The sequence below is a fragment of the Salminus brasiliensis genome, chromosome 10, assembly GCF_030463535.1.
Source record: "Salminus brasiliensis chromosome 10, fSalBra1.hap2, whole genome shotgun sequence".
NCBI lineage: Eukaryota > Metazoa > Chordata > Actinopteri > Characiformes > Bryconidae > Salminus > Salminus brasiliensis.
This window is the reverse complement of record NC_132887.1, coordinates 8,179,738-8,195,150: the sequence shown is the minus strand read 5'-3', so window position 1 is coordinate 8,195,150 and position 15,413 is coordinate 8,179,738. Positions and strand designations below refer to the sequence as shown.

The 15,413-nt window shown below is 39.4% G+C and overlaps 1 protein-coding gene across 2 annotated transcripts in view; it reads right to left on the bottom strand.

Moving 5' to 3' along the window:
- The window catches only part of LOC140564053 (leucine-rich repeat and fibronectin type-III domain-containing protein 2), a 155,484-nt gene that overhangs the window by 96,978 nt on the left and 43,093 nt on the right, over positions 1–15,413 (bottom strand). For both annotated transcript variants that reach the window (XM_072689114.1, XM_072689115.1), the window contains exon 2: positions 3,395–3,532. The gene's annotated coding sequence lies outside the window, so the exon portion shown is untranslated. The remainder of the gene's footprint in view (positions 1–3,394; positions 3,533–15,413) is intronic.

The following is a 15,413-nucleotide window of genomic DNA, read 5'->3' as shown; positions in this document are numbered from 1 at the left end:
CAATCACTCATCTGTCAAACTGAATAGGACGAGTGGACTTGCACCACAATAGGTCAGAGTGATGAAACGCAGTCAGAAGGTTTGGGTTCAAGTTATGTGTCTTGAATGAGGCCTTCATGTCATTGGATCAGTCAGGTCCAGTCAGACCTGACAGCTTTAATAAAACTCAGCTGTGGTTACTGCCCACTCTGCACATCATCATTTGCAGTAATATAGTGGGATTACACAGTTTCACTGAAGACAGGTATTCTCCTGACATCCAGTGCAGTTTACAGATACCTTCGACATCACTTATCACATATTCCAGCTTTGTCCTGATGGCCCGAGGGTACAGATTTGCAGGCCAAAGGCACTGCATACTAGCAAGCAGAGCTTTAAGTTGTTATGTGCTTCTTCCACACTGTTTTTGGCCTATTACTAACCATTGACAATCCATCTGTCTGCAGTGTGATTGCAGCAAGGGCTATGTAGAAAACAAATGCTATCAATTGATGCAAATGATGTCATTCAAATAGAATGGTGCATTAAACCAACCCAAAACAACAAAAAAAGGAAGATTTCTAGACCGAGCCTGCGCTGAGGCTGAATGAAACTGACAGTCATCTTTCTTCTTCCTGAGACGCATCTATTTTTGTGCATTATGAGCAGTTGACTGGTCTATTTTGGTGTCTCGTTTTTCTTTCTCATGTTGTTCATTGTCTGTTGGTTGTTCTATTTTTGGAAGCATCTTATCTGAAACTGGGCCAGGATCTTTGTTTGTGTTTGGTACAAAGAAATTATATATATAATTCAGGGCAGCATTCAGTTCTCACACAAATTCTGTCTCAGTGAACCCAACATGAATATTTACACTTTCAACTATTCCTCGTCAGAGTGACTCCATGAGATTAATAAATTATTTATATTTCACCAACATTTCATCTTACGACTGATGACTAATGCACTACTAAATATATATCAGATAGTTCTAGTAGATGATATAGTCTATAATGTATTATGAGGACACTTTTTTTTTTCTCAAAATTATCTACTAATTATCTATCTATTTCTACAATCATGTGGCTGCAGTGCAATGCACAAAATTATGCAGATATGGTCCAGCAGTGTCGGATAACGCTCACATCAACCATCAGAATTGGGGGAAAATGTGTGATTTCAATGATTTCAAACGTGGCATGATTGTTGGTGCCAGAAGGGCTGATCTCCTGAGACACCCTAGAGTTTGAGTGACAGCCTAGACATTGAGTTAGAGGCAGTTTTACAGATGGAAATGCCTTATTTATGAGAGAGATCAATGAAGAAACCTGTCCAACTTCTATCAGTCAATAAGAGAAATCTGAGGCTACAGTGAGCACAGTCTTCCCAAAACTGGCCTGGAAAAATGTAGCCTGGTCTGATGAATCTCAATATCTGCTGAGACAGTGTAAGGGTGTGGAGAATGTTTTCTTGGCACTCTTTGGGCCCGTTAACACCAATCAATCATTGCCTGAACGCCTTAGCCTATTTGAGTACTGTTTCTGCCCATGTGCACCTCTCCTAGGCCACAGCTTACCCATCTTCTAATGGTTACTTCCAGCATGATCATGCATGAATAGGTCATAAAGCAAAAGCCATCTCAACCTGGGTGCCTTCCCAGTCACTGGATCTAAATCCAATAGAAATCCAATAATAATAATAGGTGTTTTGAGAGCAAAGAGAGGTATCCAATACTTAGTTTATGGCTGATGAATGATTAACTGCTGATGAAAATCATTTTTCAAGTGCATTGCACAGTACTGTATATTTCCTCTCAATTCGGCATGCCTGCAATGATATTTTGATATTTTTCTCGTTGTGATTTTTATGAGATTTTCTTCATGCCTGCGATGAAAAAGCTTCTGCAGTTTACATAATCAACCTCATCTAAATCCCCATCCCCTATAATACTGTGTATCAGCGTACTATCTCCAGACTATAGCAAGCTATAAGAATCACCAAGTCCTAGCCGGTAGATTACTCCTGAATAAGCTGCGTAAAACCGAGCCAAGCCAATATCAGCCTCTCTGATCATATCTAACTATGTTATTCCCTCCCTATTCTTCTTGTTCCAGAGTGAAACTGTTGTCATTCCTGTGACGGAAGAGTGTGACTAATCGCGTCTGAGGAATGAGAAGTGAGGCGTGCCAGATGGCAGAGTGGAAGCAAAAAAGAAATATGTCAGGTGGTGGACAGACAGGCAGGCAGGCACTCTAAGAGCACAGTGCCTCACTGACTGTCTGTCAGCAGACCGCATGTGGTCTTGCCACTCTACTGGCGGGTCACTGGCTAATGCTTTGTCCAACAAGCTAAACATTTCCACAATCTGGATGCACACAGAAGACTTACCGAGGAGCTGAGGACGTAGCAAAACACGGCCCATTGCAGTGATACATAATTCAGCTTGTTTGAGGAATTTGAGGGGCCATTCCAAGGCTATGTAAAATCGCTTCTAATGGTTTTCAGGACCTGTGCCAACTGTTTGAGTTACATTTGGAACAAATTGGACAAGCCTAATATTTAAAAAAGCATTTTCCCATTTTTCTTTGCAAGTCACAGACTGTAAAACTCCTACTTTTTCAAAGGAATGGGTCACTGTGCATGAGATGAATGTGTTGATATGATATGTTGATTTGCAGTATGTTTCATATAGTGGCCCTGAACACCTTGGATGCTACCCAGCTCATTTCATACACTGTAACAGGCTAACCTGAAAACACAGAAACTTTGCAGTAACTGCACTTGGCAGCGCCTCATCAAGGTCACCGAATGGCTTTCCCATCCTACACAATTAACCTACTTTCTGTGTGAGGCAGCAATCTGTGGGGAAGCAATTAAAAGCCCACAGCATCCTGCTGTGTGTAGATTTAACACTACAAAAACCTTGAATGCAGGGCCTACTGCAAGTGCATAAGCCATAAACGCTCTGCCATCCTTTTGCCTAGGACATGCAAGGCAGCAATTCCAGTTGGCCGTGGGACACTTCATTTGGTTCCACTATTCGCGATGGCTCCAAGGACAGAAAAGACTGAAAGCACATTTCCCTAGCTTCTCCCCCGGTGGAAATGTAGTCCCTGACAAGAAAGAGATGTACTCCGCAGAAAGTAAATCAACACCTTCAGCTCGGGTGTACGAGCCACTCGCAGCACCTTAAACCCAAATCTGAAGTTGTGTTTCTTGGATTTTCTTCCCCCCACCCCCTGTTTTCCCGACTAGTGCACTGCAAGGCAATATTTAGCTTGACAGCAGCCCCTCCGTCGATAAATCATGCAGCAATGCAGACGCGCCGAGGTGCAGTCACAGGAACCGATCGGCACGCGGTGACACACACACAACACACACAGCAGCGGCAGAAATGCAGCGAGGCTTGTTTACTGACCTTCCCGTCTCCCTGCTGGCAACAAACAATCAAAGACGTCTCTCTCTCTCCCTCCGCTTGCGCTGGAGTGGGGCAAGGTGACTTCTCTTTCGGCACACTGACAAGGTAGTATTCCACTTCATTGGGTCACTCTTTCACCTGCAAGACAGAAAAAAAGACATTCGGCTACCTCTGGACAGGTGTTTACAGAGCCACAGTGAATCGTGTCACTAATATAAAGTGGGACGAATGCTTCAGACCATGGTACAATTCCAAAACTCGACCTCGAGCAAGTGTCTGAGCGCTGAGAAAGGTAATGCACTGAATGCACTCGATCCAAATAGATAAGCCCTTTCCACATCAATCAAATACAGTACAAGATATAAACAATGATATTGTTAGAATTTAAAAAAATCAGTAACACATACAACAGAATTCAACCTCTGCATTTAACCCATCCGTTACGACCCATTCGTGGCAGTGAACATACACTAGTAGATTGGAGGTGAGAACCATAGATTGTATACAGGTTGAATACAGTATCGCCCATTGTAAGGTTTTGAAGCCAAAAGATGGCCAAAATGGAAGCTACCATCTTGTTTGTGCTGGTGCATTAAAGGGCAATTGGAGCCATGAACATGTGCAGAAGAGCCAAACATGTGCAGTAATTTTAAATGAAGGTTTCCTCTCTACTCTGTTTACTTTTATTGGATTGGGTGGCGTTAACAGTTGTACTGCAGCCAGCCATCTTGCATGCAGTCTATGGTGAGAACGCACTTCAGCACCCAGGGAACAGTTGGGGGGTATGTGCTTGCTCAAGGACACCACACCACAGCTGTGAATATTGAAAAAGGAGAAACTGATGTTCCTGCCAGTCCAGGGGATCAAACCAGGTTGCTGGTCCCAAGCCCATTTCTGAAACCTTCAGGCTATAGCTGCCCCCATAATTTCATGATCAGTATCGGGCAGATTATTCAATGTGACCAACATATTTTAAAGCAATATTCAATAGGTTACATGGCAGTTTTAATGCTAACACACTTTTATTGTTCTCATGAGTATTTATTCCATTTACACCCATGCAACAATGCTAATTTCCAAAAAGGCACCTTATAGGACCTTATAGGACATTTTGTTCATTTGGTGTTTAACGGGTAGGTGATGTCAAGGTTTCAATGTAGAAAAGTGACCAGTTGCTAACCAGGCAGCTCAAGTCCTAGCTTCATTGCATTAAACAAGGCTCAAATGTGAAGCTACGGTGTATGAGCAATTGATCCCATCCAATATTACAACCAGTCCTCACTGGATGCTGGTCTACTGCACTAAAGTATCTGCATTTTAGTCATTTTACTGTGTTTGTAACTCAAAAGAAATCAAAAATAAATGCTAGTTTTTTGTAACGCTAATCCAGGTAGATTTAGACCTGCATTTCTGCAACATATTAATATTAAAGTGTGTATACTGGCAGATGTATAGGTAAAAAATTAGACATCTGCATCAGCCCACAATATTCCTATAGGTGATCTCTATATACGACAGTAGCACAATTTAAGCTTACTCGTTTTAGCTTACTCCTATATTTTATTCATGTGCAAATGATGTATGCATTTGAATCAAGTAACTTCAATAAATTTTCAGCATGCTGGCCCTCACACACACAGTTTCCAAAGGATTCCTTAAGGACAATTCCAACAGAGGACTTGAAATCACCAGAAAAGTGGTCCAATTGTTTCCATAATAACACAAACAGTGCTGGTGAGTATACGAGTCCAGTGCTCCACTCCCTCGCTTATTTTATAACGCTGCCATCCATATTAGTTCTTGAGGAAAGTCACTTTTCTGCCACTATCCAAACCCCAGGGACTTAACGTTATTATCTAGCTGGAGATACATGTGATTAGGTTACTGCTATCGCTGTCTCCAAGGTTTCCACATATCTGCGTCACTCTGTATGCCGCTATCTCAATCTAGACTGAAGTTGTTCTTCAGCTTTGCTAAACAGCCCCAGCCTTTTCTTGGCCTGGGAATAAAGAAATGTCAAAAACAGTGTAATCTGAGAGGTTAGAGGGAATGGAAACAAGGCCGACACTGTGTGTACAGGGACACTACAGTCATCAGCTAAGCGTGGCCGGACCACACTTCTTGTCTCAAAGGTGAATCTAATGTCTACGTGGTTAAAATATCGACATAATTGTGTGTTTCAGGTGTTGTTGCCCAGTGGTGTGATTATCTGTAATCCGTACGGATTGCCCCCCACGGGTAGGGATTAATCGCCAATGTTTAACTTTAACTGTGTAAGAATTCCCTCAATCTGGATGCAGAACTAAGCAGCTGTCTGTCACGTAGACGGAGCATGTGGATATAACCGGTACTGTCTGTAAACACTGTAGACGCTTTCAAAAGCCTGGACTGCAGCCGAGGTAGGGCGGGTTCTCTGTAGGACTGTCCTGTGAACACTCCTTCTTAGTAGCCTATTGGTCACACAAATGGAACAGTCTAACCAGGCAGCTAGTGGTGAAAAGATCAGCCGAAAGGTCGCACCTCTTGCAATTGTGGTATTAGACTATAATTATAATTAATAAATTAATCAAATCTAACATTTTAAAATGATCTCTGCTCCAGAGGCTTTTTTTTTTTTTTTTTGTCCCCTTCTCTTGGGTATGAGTATGTAAATGTACACGAACTAGGCACTTAAAGCTCAGTGGGCTGGAATGGATACATCAGTCGTGTCCTCAAAATCACTCTGAATCGAGGTTGCCTTTCAAGTCCTTAGTAGTAGCCAAGAAATGCAGCCTACCTCTACCAAAAGGCAACACATCTAGTACGACCACACAACTGATGAGCCATCGCTCTGGAGTGTGAGTGGAGAGCAGAGTTCTGTTAGTGTGAGGCGTGGGAGTCTAGAATGGACATGGGCATCATCTAGTAAGTCGACCTCAGAGCGTCAGACTCCACTATTCTCTTTGAATGGAAGGAAAGAAAAAAAGACGGGAGTCAATTCACTCAACCATCACATGCAGACTGGGTCAAAATAAAAGTCACTAATACAAACTAACAGACTGGGTCAAAATAAAAGTCACTAATACCAACTAACAGGCTGGGTCAAAATAAAAGTCACTAATGCAAACAAATAGACTGTTTCAAATGAACAATGAACAGTGTCAGAAGAGTCACTAATAAACAAGCAGACCATGTCAAAAAAGCCTGTAATACAAGATAAAAAATCAATAAATCTAAATAAAAAAGTCTCTAATACAAACAGCCCATGTCAAAATTAAAATTAATAATACAAATAAAGCTAAAATTACAGTCTTAGTGTTTTATTGCAGATCCCAAAATAATCCAATCAAAACCATGAATTTTGTCATCTATTACACGACTATTGATGAATTAGAGTAGATAACTGTGGAATTACACTTTTTACAGTGCACATTGTGGAAATACTATTCATAGCTTCAGTATCTATGTAGTGAAAATCTATTAAATGAAAATGTATTAAATGAAGGGTATTTGAATGAAGTTGCTCAGTGATGTATAAAGAGAAGAGAAGGATGGCATTTAACACTATACTGAGTCATTTATCACGTAGTATTTTATTCAGACTCTTATTCTGTCCTCATTCGTGCAAAGATATACAATTTTCTCACTGAATAAAAGAGCTGAGTTAGAATCACAGATGCAATAATGGCAGATCTCTCAACACTCTCAACAGAAGTTTAATCTGTTACGTTGAAGCTGTGCTTTTGTCAACAGTGTAACCTGTTTAAATTATTATTATTATTATTATTATTATTATTATTATTGTTATTGTTATTGTTGTTGTTGTTGTTGTTATTGTTGTTGTTGTTATGAACATAATTGGGCTATATAGGCTATTAAAGGTATATACTGGTATTTGGTAATGAGTATATGTTAATGTACTAATGTAGTTGTAATGTACAATGTTTTTAAAAGGTATATAAGTCCCTTACACACACATTGCTTATGATTCTACAACTTAGGGCTCTCATAATTTTGACAGTTTATCAAGTAATTAGCCAACAGTAACTCTGCAAGATACCTCATTGTCTTTATTAATGGCACTGAAAACATCTGTACACACTACCATATGCTCTGAATGCACTGAAGCTGCAAGCCGGTATGGATCATGCTGTCACCTTAAGGCCAATGACAGCAAGACCACCCAACACTGTTGAAAACATTAACACTATCACTGTCAAATGGTTTATACATATGCCGATCAGCCATAACATTAGCACCAGCGATCAGCGAGTGAACAGTCAGTTTTTAAAGGTAATGATGGTGTTAAAAGCAGCAAAATAATAAGAATCTGAGCCACTCTGTGATGACTGGGTCAGAACATTCCAGATTTACAGCGGTCAGTACCTACCAAAAATGTTCCTGGTTAACCGCGGCTGGGTAAGTTCCCCAAGGCTCACTGGTGCGATCCATGGAGGCCCCACCTCACAACTTACATGACTTAAAGGATCTTGTTCGCAGATTGCCACAGAGGTCTTGTGGAGTCCAGACCTCGTAATGGTCAGATCTGTTGTGGCGCCACAAGGAAAACCTACTCAATATTAGGCAATGGTGTTAACGTTATGGTGGATCAGTGAATCTGACGTGTTTATTGTATGAAATCAAATGTAATTTAAGAAATGAGCCTTAAGGAGCCTTCCCCGCATCACTTGAAGTAGCAAGGGTTAATGGGGAGGATAAGAGTGGTGCATTAGTGATCAGGCACAGTTTTTCATCACTCTGCGATGATTTAAGGAACAGAAATTCCTCCTGAAAATAAGTTATTTCTTGATCTCTGTGGCTTTGTAGTGAATTTCCAGCAGCATGAGAAGACACCAATTGAACCCCGCAGATAGCACTTGAGTGTATTTTTATCCTTCAAAAAGCAGAGAGGTCAGCTGAGTCATGATACAGAAGTAATTATGCTTCTCTTCAGTTTATTATAATTTGACCCATTAAAATGTGGACAAGTGGAACTACAACTGCTGCTAAGTTTAGAAATACATCTGAGGCCTAAAAGAAAATTAATTACAGTAATCATTAAAGAAGGTGAAATGAGTATTGTTTTAATGCATCACATGCTCTGCTTAATGCCTTCACAGCATTAGGATTACTACTGTAAAAGTGCATGTCCCGAAGTAAACGCAAGAATGGTTGCACAAGCTGTTGCACAAACTGGTATTACTAGGTGGTTGCTATGGTGTAGCTAAGTGCTTGCTAAATTGGTGCTATAGTGTTGCTAGGTGGGTACTATGGTATCCCAGGTAGTTGCTATGGTATCCCAGGTAGTTGCTAAGGTGTAGCTCGTAGCTTGTGTTTGCTAGATTGGTGGTATAGTGGTGGTCGTGGTTTCTGTGGTATCCCTGATAGTTGCTATGGTGTCTCAGGTGTATGCCAGGGTGTTGCCAGGTGGCAGGTGCTATGTGTTGAGTGTTACCGGTGTATTTGTATCACAGTGATATACAACAGTGCTAAAACTTTTGCAAACCATTCATTCCTATGGGGATTTCTTTTTTAAAGAATGAGTTGCTATGCAGAAACCATCCAACCATGTGCAGAAAATGCCCAAGGTCATTAATAAACTAGAACAATTAGTATATTTTAAAACAATAATTTTATTATTTAAACAATTATTATTTATTAAAATAATATTAATAATATATAAAATAAAATATGTAATAATTAACATATTTTAATTTATTTACTTTTTTGATTAATTTTAAATGAATGTTTATTATATATTTTATTTTAGAATTATTTTAATAAATAATAATTGTTTAAATAATAAAAACTGTTGAATATATATACTATGATTGTTATATATTGTTAATTGTAACATATATATATACAATTATAATGTTTAAATATTTTTATAATATATTTAATCAAATATTTTTTTCATTAATCTCTTGTCACAGGATAGATTTGTTTGCATCATAACATCAACAAAAAATTGTTGATTTTTTTTTCCTTCAGATTTACCACATTTAGAGTAAAAGACAATAAACAACCACAAAACAACACTTTTAAAAGAAAGAATTCCCACTTATTGTACGACCCACACATAAGACTTTACTCAGGTTCCCGTGCATGTATGTACATATGCCTATGTATTTAATTCATTTATTTAATGTTCTTGCAATCACGCAAACAGCATCGTCATCCAAGCGCAGCTCTCAGTTGCCATAGGGATTAAGCCTTTCCGGAGAGGCAGTGATATTTCACTTACCCAAATGAGTCAGCACAACGATTCAGCTCTACTCAATTTTAGCTGAACAGTCGGGTGCCTATTTTACAGCCCACTGCTTGCTTCCATTCCCACTCATTTGTTTGTGATCTGTGAGTTTGCTTGGTAACAGAGAGCAGAATGCTCCATTAGACAGAAAGTGAATGGTGCAAGCATGGCTTAGCTGCCTTCAGGGCTCTGGACGCCACCCTGTCAGCCTCCCACAGGCCGGCAGCTAGGAGAGCCGAGTCCAAGCTGGGAGCAGAACCTGGCCGGTGCTCAGTGGTTTCAGTCAGACCTCATCTCTTCTCTCAGCTGCTAGCTAGGTGGGCCCTGATGTGCATATTAATAGTCATTGATATGCATGATATGAATCAGTAATATTTAAGACAGCCATGTGCTGTATATTAAGAATGAATATTACACATATTTGTGATATCAGATGTACTGTCATTTTTTCCACAATTCTACTGAACAATTTTCCACCTCTCCTTTATTCCTAACAGAGGCAATGGTGACAGTACTATTTATTTATATTTATTTATATAAATAGCTACAATGCATTTATATGTCATATTATATGACATATTGTACAGTGAAATGTACAACACTATACAAAGGCCTCAAAGTCAGCAAGAACAGACATTAGTAACTACACTACACCTAATTCAGTTTGTTCATCATTTGTCTTTGCAGCTCCCATTCCTTGGAAGAGAAGTGATGTTTCCCTCAGTTCAATCTTAAAAGCTTAGGGTTTCTCAACCATCCAAATCATCCAAAACACATTCAGTGATGTTAAGGTCTGGACTCTGGGGTGAACAGTCAACAGCTCTAAGAACAGCAGCAGCTTCTTTGTTAAATTCACAAACATATTTCTCTGGTGTCTGTTTACTTTTCTCTATAAGAGCTTCTTGATCATCTCCAATCAATACACCATTCAGTCATACAGTGTTCAGTCATCTTCTTACAGTGGGAGGATGGACAACATCACTCTTAAAGTAATGTTGGCTGGCACAGGTGTCTGTAAGCTGCTGCAGTGAAGCAGGGGACCTGGCACTGCTATGAGTGTGTCAGCGGCCTGGCAATGTTGCATTGGTGGCAGTTCGAAAAGAACCCTCCTAATATTAGTACTAGGGGGAGCAGCAAACGGGTGGGTTTATTTACTACCACATTAGAAGAAAAGGGGGGGGGGGTCAATTAAATAAGAGATCTAAATTGAGAGTTGAGCTTGATTTTCTCATCTTTCCCAAAGATGAATGCTTCACACATGCATTTCTGGACAAACCAAAGGTACAGAAGCAGCATCTGAAGTAAGAGAACCATGTGGACTGAGGTGGTAGAGTGATTATACAGAATTGTACTCTAAAATGACAAAAAGTCACCTGTCCTGCCCACATTGCCAAAGTTAAAGAAGGCAGTTAGCAGTATGCCAAGCCCGGAGTAGCAGCGATAGAGACACTTTTCTCCCTGTTACAGTCAGTGGAGCATCACAGTGATTTTAACGCTGTTATTTTAAGGTAAAAATGCTACATAGTGTTGCTCTAAATGTCATTTTGCCTAGACATTGACTGGAGGGTGGTCTCTGAGTTTTCCACATCACTGCATCAGCACTACATCATTGCCAGACCCAGCTAAAATAAATTCTGATGGAAATCCCATTTACTTGACCAAAGCTAAAACGGTATGTGTTGGTGCTGCAAATCCCCAAAGCACCTTTGGTTCATATTTCCCTCAGCTGACATTCTATATGCTGTCAGTTATGTCAGCTGTATTGTACACAAGTCCAGGTAAGCAGAGGCTATGGTGGGCATTCTGGTTGCTCAGCCTTTCTTGTGACATCTGCTCTGCTGCTATTCCCGGCACATACCACCACAACCCCACCCCTTGTTCACTGGTGTAGGTCTTTGTACTGATATATTTGCGAAAACAAGGATCAAGGAGAGTCCCTGGAAGTGAACACAGGGCTCCTGTGGAGACTGAAATGAAGGTGCTGGTTCGTACCTCTCTCTGCGTGTACAATATGAATTGTTGAAATCCAATCCAGGAAAACTAGCTTCAACGCTAGCGGAGACATTAATAATTGATCAAGATTTTCGCAGCAGGATGTTTTCTTTCATACAGCCCAATCTCTAACGGGAGCAATCTCCCAGCTGCAGAGATTCGTGTTTCATATCACATAAGGACAAAAAGTGAAGTGATCTGGTAAACAAAGCATAATGAAGGATTTCTTCATGTCAAGGGATTTTGGATGCCTACTTGCAAAAAACACCCTGACATACATCATAATTAGCAAGGCCTCCACAGGCAAGAAATGCGACATGCTTTGTGTCTGTATACACATCATATGAAGCCACTGTGAAAAGGTAAACCAAAAGCAGCTGGCTTATTTCTTCACTTTGTGCCCTTTCACATGACTAAGCAGGAGCAGAAATGTCATTCTAATAGCAAACCAGCAGCTATAGCCAAATTACGATTTGACCGTTTAGTTTAGAGGGCCTAGAAAGCTCATTTACAGGCAGAGGCCGGTTTAAATACCCTCTGGACACAAGATGGTCAAGGCTTTGATGTACTGTACACCTTCTTCCTTCCTGGCAGGCAGTCAAGACGAGCTGTCTTTATAATCACACAGCTCCCACTCATCATTCAGAGAGCAGGGGAGAGCACAGCTCACTGCGGCAGCACTCGGATCTTTTCTCTCTCAGGACGGATTATACCGAGCACAGATATGCCTACTTATACACCCTCATTAGGCCCCGTTTGGCTCGCAGGTAAGTACTGAAGATGCAGGCTTAAAACCAAGACTCTTGCTTTTTCCATTCTGTCCCATCAGAATCCATTCTACCCCTTTTTTTTTTATCTCATTTGGACTCCGAGCATGAAGTTGAAGGGGTCTTTTTTTCTTTCTTTTTCTGAACAGCTGTTGTTTTTGCCTGTTCACAGATTTGTTGGATTGGAGAGTGCCTCATCAGATGTGGAGAATAATCCAAGCCAGATCAGTGGGGAACGTAATGTATGGCCTCCAAACATCTGTTTAACACTGCACGCATAATTTTAGTAGTGCTAAAATAGCAGTATAACCCAGATACGCATTGAATAGACAGATATGGTATTGCTTTACTTGGATGGTCCATTATAGATGCCTCTTAGACATTTCACTGAATATTTATTAACTGCAACTAAACTCTAAGTGGAATGTAAATGACTGTCTATTAAATATAACACTGCACTTAACCCTAATCCTAACCGTAACCTTAAATCTAACCCTAAACTTAATCCTTAAAGGGTAAGGGTAAGGTTAGGCTCAAGGTTAGATGTAGGGTTATTTATTAGACATTCACTTTCAAGTTAATGTCTATTAGAGGTTAGAGTTCAGTTGCATTTAAGAGAGTTGAATTGTAAAGTTAAACGTCAGGTGAGCATCTAAGAGGCATCTACAATGAAAATAAGTGATACCACAATATTTAGTTTGAACTGCTGTAATTGGCACAATATTTGAACAGACATATTACTCATATACATACACTACATACACACTCATTTGATAATTAATGTTCTTTTAAATTAATCACATACATTGATTTGGTTCTGCAATATTATTGCTATCAAAACAGATTTATTATGCAATATATATATATATATATATATATATATATATATATATATATATATATATATATATATATATATATTTATTTATTTATTTATTTATATATATATTTATATATACAAATATATGCATATCTGAGTCAGAAACTCCAGAAAAGCCTGAGTACTGTGCTGAGCAGTTATTTATCTCAGTGTTACTGAGCTCTACTAAAGCCTGAGTAGACTGATAAATCACGGTGCTGATCAGTTATTTATCTGTGTTACTCAGATCTACTAAAGCCTGAGTAGACTGATAAATCACTGTGCTGATCAGTTATTTATCTGTGTTACTCAGATCTACTAAAGCCTGAGTAGACTGATAAATCACTGTGCTGATCAGTTACTGATCTCAGTGTTACTGAGCTCTACTAAAGCCTGAGTAGACTGATAAATCACTGTGCTGATCAGTTATTTATCTGTGTTACTCAGATCTACTAAAGCCTGAGTAGACTGATAAATCACTGTGCTGATCAGTTATTTATCTGTGTTACTCAGATCTACTAAAACCTGAGTAGACTGATAAATCACTGTGCTGATCAGTTATTTATCTCAGTGTTACTGAGCTCTACTAAAACCTGAGTAGACTGATAAATCACTGTGCTGATCAGTTATTTATCTCAGTGTTACTGAGCTCTACTAAAGCCTGAGTAGACTGATAAATCACTGTGCTGATCAGTTATTTATCTCAGTGTTACTGAGCTCTACTAAAACCTGAGTAGACTGATAAATCACTGTGCTGATCAGTTATTTATCTCATTGTTACTGAGCTCTACTAAAACCTGAGTAGACTGATAAATCACTGTACTGATCAGTTATTTATCTCAGTGTTACTGAGCTCTACTAAAGCCTGAGTAGACTGATAAATCACTGTGCTGACCAGATAAAATGTGTTTCTAACTTTGTTGCAGGACCTGTAATATTCACAAAAAGTGTAAATGTTTGTCCCCTGTAGCATTTACTAGCAATCCTGATTGGGGGATTGTGTGAGGAGCAGTTGACTGAACCAGATGATAAAAAAAAGAGAGATTTTTGTTTTTTTTTATGAAACCCAAAAAAAACTTCTTTACTTTCAGTACCTACTGCAAACATCTAAATGTGTAAAGTATGTAAGTATGTCAATATGTAACTGTATAGTAACTGAAGTATGGGCCCACTTACAGTCCTTTACCTTTTAAAGGTTTAAAGACATCTAGAAAAGTGTATTCAGAATTCACCCATCCCTACTTTTTCTGCCCCACTTGTCGTGAGAGGGACCACAGTTTAGTTCCATACATTAAATATGCACTTAAATGGACAGCACATCAACAGAGAGATGAAGATCAACTGTGGAGAGAAACTACTAAGGTTTTTAACTCATAATAAAGAAACTGTATGATACATTTTATTTATTTATTTCGTTTTATTTCTATATTAATATAAGAAACATTGTGAATGAATGACTGAATGTTTTGAAGTGGAATATTTAAGTTTTACTGTGTGACAACTTTGGAAACAATTGTCCAAAAGGCAAAAATACAAACAAATAAAGAGCAAACAATCCCCAGTCCTGTCACGTTTCATCAAAAAGTTTTTCTTCAAGATGAAACTTCTTGTGCCCAGCTAATTGACTGTCTCCTTCCCCATCCCGTCAAAAGTTCCTCTAAACTTTTCCATCCACTGTCTCTTCTCTTTCAACCTTGCCATCTGATATGACGTATTCATCAGATTAATAAATAACCCAGTGCTTGGCTGGAAGGAGAGATGACAAAGTGCTCTGTGAGTCATTAACAAGAGGCGACACACTGTCAAAACAACGACACTGTTCTTTGTCACCTTCAAGATGCTTTGAGGTGAGTGAAAGAAACACACGGCAGGACACGCCAGCATGACACAGAGCCAGAAAGCTCAGTATTTCACTCAGGAATCAGTGTGAAGCCTTGCATCTCTGTAGTTCTTTTATGTTGTGGTGTCAGATATGAGCGCCTCTGTTTAATCCTACTTTTAGACATTCCGACATCAAGTGTTATCTGAAAGATGTCTCGCAAGAGATCTTGGTATCATTCAACCATTTTCAATACTTATAGCGATACCTTGACTTTAGCCCTAAAGCCTGAATGATACTTTTGAGAGTGTGGCTTAAACTAGAAAGAACTGAGGTGGAAGTAAACATAC